The sequence below is a fragment of the Raphanus sativus genome, chromosome 7 (assembly GCF_000801105.2).
Source record: "Raphanus sativus cultivar WK10039 chromosome 7, ASM80110v3, whole genome shotgun sequence".
Classification (NCBI taxonomy): Eukaryota; Viridiplantae; Streptophyta; class Magnoliopsida; order Brassicales; family Brassicaceae; genus Raphanus; species Raphanus sativus.
The window spans coordinates 19551407-19558781 of NC_079517.1; the positions used below are offsets into that span (position 1 = coordinate 19551407).

Consider the following 7375-nt stretch of genomic DNA (forward strand, 5'->3'; position numbering starts at 1 on the left):
TGAACCGTCGATATAAAAAGTACAAAAGCAAATCCAATGGTTGGGGAAAGAGACAGATATAAATCTTGTCAAAAATGCATAATTAATCTGGACCGTTGAGATGGCGGAGAGATGTGTGGTGGAGGTTAATTCCTACTAATACACTCGTTTTAGTTAGTCAACGGATTAGTTATAAACTGACTAGTTACAAACTGTTTTGGTAGTATAAACTACCTCATTGTGTAATAATAAAATTAAAATTGTCTTATGGTGTAACCTTTTCTTTATAATATAGTAGATTTATAGATCTTGGAGGTAGAGACTCGTTTTTTTAAGGTTAGCGTATGGATGTTATAAAAGTAGCGGATGCAAATGTGGTTGCGGAAGTTTACGAATGGTGTTTGTGATTTTAAGCATTTTTAATCAATTTGTATGACTAATACAATAGTTAAAATTAATATTTTTGTGAGATGATTATGACTAGTTAACTATCAAATATAGCAGCATTTAAATAGTAAATTAGCAATATTAACATTTTATATGACTATAGAAATATTAAAAATTATATTAATATATTATTTTGTAGATTTTAGTTTTCGAAATAACTGTAATGGTGACATTAGATTTTGTTTTTTTCAAACTAAAATAAGTTATAAATACTAAAATATTTCTTTTTAAAACCATTAAAATGTTATTATTATCACTAATTAATAAATTTATATAAATTTTTAATATATATTATAAAATAAAAAATTAATAGATATATTCTAAAATAACTTTAATTTTATACCTCGAGAGCAGTACACAGTTAAATAGCTAATATATTAAAACAAAACTAAATAAAATTTAATTATATTTTTAAAATATGGTGTAAACTAATTTTTTATTTAATTTGAATATTAGAAAATAAATATTAATAACTGAATTTTAAACTACATTTAATTCTATGGAATTATATATTATTTTAAAATAATAAAGTAATTATATTTTAAAGACGGTAAATATACAATAAATTATGTAATTCAAATACTATTAACATATAAATAGTTAGATTTTAAATAAAAATAAATAAATTGACAATTTAATATATTTGAAAAAACTATTTTTCTAGTTTTTAGGAAATCATTTTTTCCAAAATTTTGATTGGCAAAAAAGTGGTTTTCAAAAACCATTAAAAAAACAGAAAACAATCAACACTCTAATCTAAACCCTAAACAAACTATAATATGGTTTTTGAATTGATTTTCATAAAACCAAGTCTAAACCAAATTCAAACCGAAATATAGATCCCAAATCGACCTCGATATAAAAAAAAAAAAAAGAAGAAAAGAATGGAGAGAATGGCGGAGCACGCGTCGCTGGCTGTTTTCTCGTGAGCACGAGCTTCTCATGTTCCATCGCTTGAAGATGAAGTTGAACAACGAGAATGTTCATCTACCATTGATACTCGAGTTTTCTCGTCAATGGCGATTACCATTACCGATGGAATCTGTCCCATTTTCTCCTCAGCTTCAAGAAGAGCTGATTTTTCCTTCTTGAAGTCAAACCAACGCCTAACCACCTCCGTCGCGCTGGGACGTCTCCGGGATGGATCAAAACTGACAGCGACCGTGAATCCGTATTCAGACACGGAGGCAGCTCGGCCGGAGGAGCGGAAGAGTTTTACTGACTTTTTGGCTGAAGCTGAAAATTTCTACATATCAGAGGGCGGAGATGGAGGTCCACCTCGGTGGTTCTCTCCATTAGAGTGTAGAACACGCGCTCCAGGATCTCCTCTTCTCCTCTACATACCTGGTTCGTCATTTTAATACTGCTTCTGAAAGAAACGTGGGTCGCAAGTTAATGAAACTCTGAAATAAAAAACTACAGGGATCGATGGTACTGGATTAGGGCTCATTCGCCAGCATAGGAGACTTGGAGAGTAAGTAATGTTTGATACTAACTTTACTCAATCTTCTTTCTAATCTCATTGCCTTTTTAATTATATGTATATATATATAGGATATTCGACCTATGGTGCCTTCACTTTCCAGCCACGGATCGTACACCTGCTCGAGGTGCCTTCTTATCTGTTGTTTCATTAACGTTTTATAACCAACTGGATTATTAATCTTTGTTTTATGTAAATTTTCAGACATTGTGAAACTCATTGAGAGGACAGTTAGGTCAGAATATTACCGTGTCCCAAACAGACCCATCTATATAGTTGGATAATCTGTTGGAGCTTGTCTTGCTCTAGATGTTGCAGCTAGTAACCCTGACGTTGACATTGTATTGATTCTTGCTAATCCAGGTAAAAGGAGTTTACTCGCTTTCTCTTGATTCTCTTGTCTTGTTGTCATAATAGGCAATCTTTGATGCAGTCACACGCTTAAACAACTTCATGTTGCAACCTTTGTCGAGTCTACTGGAAATATTGCCAGACGAAGCTCCCAGCTTGATAGAAGGTGAGGCTTCAACTCCATGTATAATCTTCCACGTGTAAAGATGCAACAGACTAGGTTTCAGTGTCAGGTTAACTGTGTGTTTATTATATAGGCAATCCGTTTGCAACCATGTTCGAGAGTATGCTGACTGAAACTGTCATGCATATGGGTGGAGGGCTCTTAGGAGACATCTTTGCAGCCTCAGCTAATCTGCCTGTAAAACTCTATTTTCGGAGAACAAATCATATATTGCATGTGTTTTTTTTTCATAGCGGTTAACTAGTAATTATTATCAGACTCTGGCTAGCATATTTCCCAAGGAAACACTTCTATGGAAGCTTCAAATTCTTAAGTCTGCTTCCGCATCTGCTATGTCCCACATGTACACTGTCAAAGCCCAAACACTGATACTTCTAAGGTTCATATACTTGTCTGTCTTCATTATATTAAATTACAAGTTGGAAGTTCAGTGATCTCTTTGTTTGTAAAGAAGCTGAGTTGTAGTTATCTATAATACGTCTGTGGATATTGCAGTGGACGTGATCAATGGTTACTGAACAAAGAAGACATCGAAAGACTCCGTTGTGCATTGCCGAAATGTGAAGTCCGTGAGTTTGTGAATAATGGACAGTTCCTCTTCTTGGTAAGGTGCTCTTTATATTATACAATGTCCAGTCAATCAGTTGACCACGGTAATTAGACTCTTTATAGGGAATTTTTGTTACTAGGCGCAGCACCTAGAAGCCGTATTTAGAACACTTAATTTATAGATTCACAACATCTTCTGCAGTTTTAGTCCTATTTCAATGAGGTGATGAAGCAAATTAATCTAGTCTCTACCAGTCTATAACTAATGTAGAAACTTCTTGCATCATCAAGATTGAATCTATGTATATGTTAGGAGGATGGAGTAGACCTGGCGACTATCCTTAAGATTGCCTATTATTATCGCCGTGGGAAGACACTTGATTACATTTCTGATTACACTCTGCCTACTCCCTTTCAACTTAAAGAGTTTGAAGAATCACAGAGGTAAGTACTTCATCAGAGCTTTAGCTACAAGTACACAACATCCTGCTTCTGCTACCATAAGAAAGCACTGTGTTGTGAACGGCCACTGTTAGATTAGAAGAAGAATAGAGAACAAAACGTATTGAGGAAAATACCCGTTAAAAAATCCCGATTTCTTTTTCCAATACACAGATGCAACACACTGAAGTATTATTTTTTCATCTCTGGCTCAGATTGCTAACAGCTGCTGTTTCTCCAGTATTTCTCTCAACTCTAGAGAATGGTACAGTAGTAAGATCACTTGCAGGAATACCTTCAGAGGGACCTGTTCTGTATGTTGGCAACCACATGTTGCTTGGTCTCGAACTGCGTCCAGCAGCAATTCATTTCTTGAAAGAGAAGAACATTATCTTGCGTGGGCTTGCACATCCAGTGATGTTTGCCAAAAAGATTGGCTCAAAACTCCCTGATATGCAGATGTTCGACTCTGTTAGGATTATAGGTGCAGTTCCTGTCTCGAATACGAATTTCTACAAGCTGCTACGTTCAAAGGCTCATGTGGTCTTGTATCCTGGAGGTGTCCGTGAAGCCTTGCACAGAAAGGTAATGAAAATTGATTGTGTTTTTCTCCATGTTTGGCTCTGACACATTTTCTGCATGCAGGGTGAGGAATACAAGCTGTTCTGGCCTGAACATTCAGAGTTTGTAAGGATTGCATCTAAGTTCGGAACAACAATCATTCCTTTTGGTGCTGTTGGAGAAGATGATCTCTGTAAGGTAAGCACAATCTCTTTGAGCAATGGAATGAATCAAAGATGGTTTTGTCTTGTTTCAATCGGTTTTCGAGTAACTTCTTGGAGCAATGGAATGATATCACAGATGGTTTTGGATTACAATGATCAAATGAAGATCCCTTTCTTGAAGAACCTCATAAAAGAGATAACACAGGACACTATTAAGCTGAGGTATTTTTATATATTCAATCTCTTTTCAAGACTGTATATATAGTAATGAAAATCTGGTGGTGATAAAATATGGTTAGGAATGATGAAGAAGGCGAAGTGAGGAACCAAGATCTGCATATGCCTGGACTAATTCCAAAGATTCCGGGAAGGTATTACATATACTTTGGGAAACCGATAGAAACAAAAGGTAGAGAGAAAGAGCTAAATGATAAAGAGAAAGCTCATGAGGTTTACTTGGAGGTCAAGTCTGAAGTAGAAAGATGTATGACCTATTTGAAGACCAAAAGAGAAACTGATCCTTACAGAAACATATTCCCCAGGCTGCTTTATTACCTCTCCCATGGTTTCTCTTCTCAAATCCCGACCTTTGATCTCCCAAATCATTAAACTTTAGCTACTAAACCTGCAACATGAGGATAAGTGTGGTTTCAAATTAACAAACCTTTTATTTGATATACTTAACAACTAGATGTTTCTTCAGCCATGCTGATATTATCATATACTGTACTCCTTTTGTTTCTAAAAGATAGATATTTTAGACTTTTCACATATATTAAGAAAATTTATTAAATTTTGATTGTAAATGCATTATTTTTTGTGAATAACAATTTTTCATAACTTTTAGCCAATAGAAATTCAATAAACACCATTAACTTTTTTGAAACTTATAATTTCTCATTAAACCAAACATTGAAAAAGTAAAAAATATATCTTTTTGAAACAATTTTTTTTCTAGAACATCCATCATTTAGGGGGGTGTATTCAATTAAGAGTTTGAAGTGATTTGTATTAAAATTACAAATCCACTTTTATTCAAACGTGGATTTTAAAAAACACTTTAAAATCCAGTGTTATTGAACTTGACATTTTATAAAACACTCTGAAATCCTGTTATTGAACAAAACTTAAGTTAAAGAATTTAGAGTGTTTTAAATGTTTCTAGAGTGTTTGAGGTGATTTTTTTAGTTATAAAAATAAAAATACAAATCTCACAGTTTTAGATGAGATTTTAATGTGTTTTAACAAAAATCACACCAAATCCTCTAATTCTCCTACAATCATCTAAAAACTCATTAAAAATCAAATCACTTAAAATTTCAGATTCAATACACCCCCCTTAGAAATGGAGGGAGTAGCAGTTACTTATCAATACATATATTTATTAATTTAAATGCCATCATTATAAATGTGTCTTTAGTAGTGGTAAAGATGAATAATGTGGTACCATCAAAGTGATATTTTTGAAAATTCTCCTTATAAATTATTGTTTATGTTTTCAGATTTTAAATGGAAACATCATATTATTTATATTAGATTTTTTCACTATGCTACGTACATGCAGTTTAAAATTTTAAATTTATTAAATTACCATCTTTACTATTTGGTAATTTTTTTTGTTTAAGTTTGTATTTTTATAAAATTTATTTGTTAATTAATTTTCATTATATATTTTCCTAATAAATATGGAGTATAACTTGTTAAAAAAAAATGTGTACCACATTTTTTTATATTATACAATAGATTTATAATTCATGAAACTTGGAAATGAATAGAATAAATTAGCTTGATTTATTTTTCTTGCTCTCAATCGTTAATATTTGTTGACTTTATATGTGGTATGATGTTTTTGTATGTTACTTTTTTGTTAACTATCATTTGAAGCTTCAAATAATATTATGGTATTGTTAAGTAAAATCTTATTAATGATATTATGGTGATTAGTTTTATAATATATTATATATATTAGTTATTTGGTTTTTATCTGTATATCAATCTTTATTAACACAGAAGTCACATATAGAATACCCCTTAGTTTTCAGTATTATTTACAATTGCATGCCACTGAGAATTAAATTGAATTTCCTATTTTAATGCTTGTCTTTTTCAGTTATATTAATGTGTTTCTTTTCTTTCCTATTTTAATGCTTGTCTTTTTCAGTTAGATTAATGTTTTTCTTATTTCCTATTTTAATGTTTGTCGTTTTAGTTAGATTAATGTATTTTGTTTTTTATTCTTCAACAATTAATGATATTTTAAAAGTTGTTTTTTTTGTCAACTTAAAGTTGTCTAAATTATTTGAAAATATAAAAAATAGTCAAAAGTAAACATATAAAGTAGATAAACAATAATCAAACACCAAAAATATTTAAAATATATATATATTCTCCATCCAAATATTGAAGTACAACCTGTTTTTAATTTTTAATTTAGGTATTTTGGCTTACATTACTCAAATTTATATGTTTTGAGAAATTTAAAGTATATATAATTTTGAAAATTTTAAAATAATTCAAACGGGTTATCGTATCCGAACCGAACCCGCAAATACCTGAATCAAACCGAAACCAAAATTTATAAATATTTGAATGTTGCTGAAATCTTTAAACTCGGGAATCTCAAACCCAAATAGATTTTAACCTAATCAGTAGGTATCCAAATACACATCCCTGACGTAGTCAATTTAAAACGATCAAGTATACAAATACATTATTTAGTATAAATAAATAAAAACTAAAACAAAAAAATAAATACCCGTGCGGTCGCACGGATCAAGATCTAGTCTATTATATTAAAAACATAAGTACAAAGAAAAAAACTTATCTATTTTAGCATTTTACTAGGTGGCCGGCCCGCACCCCTGTGCGGGCATTGTACAGATTCAAATTATACGGGTAGAGCTGGGTCTACGGATCGACCCACCCCGTCCATCCCCGCCAACCCGCGGGTCACCTAGTTTTTGACTCATAATTTCAATCCGCATGACCCGCAATGAAAGATTCAAAATACCTGCACCTGCCCCGTCCAAATTTGCAGGTAATTCGCGGGACCCGCGGGTTAAATATTACAGAGTATTTTGTATCTATTTAAGAGAGAGAAAGAGAGAGAGAGAGATAGAGAGATTTAGTGTTTAACCCGCGGGTCCGCGCGGTTAAACACTAAATCTCTCTCTCTCTCTCTCTCTCTCTCTCTCTCTCTCTCTCTCTCTCTCTCTC

General features: G+C 32.4%; 1 pseudogene; it reads left to right on the forward strand.

Moving 5' to 3' along the window:
• The first annotated feature begins 1367 nt into the window (after positions 1-1367).
• Positions 1368-4960, forward strand: LOC108816292 (phytyl ester synthase 2, chloroplastic-like; annotated as a pseudogene).
• The last annotated feature ends 2415 nt before the right edge of the window (positions 4961-7375 follow it).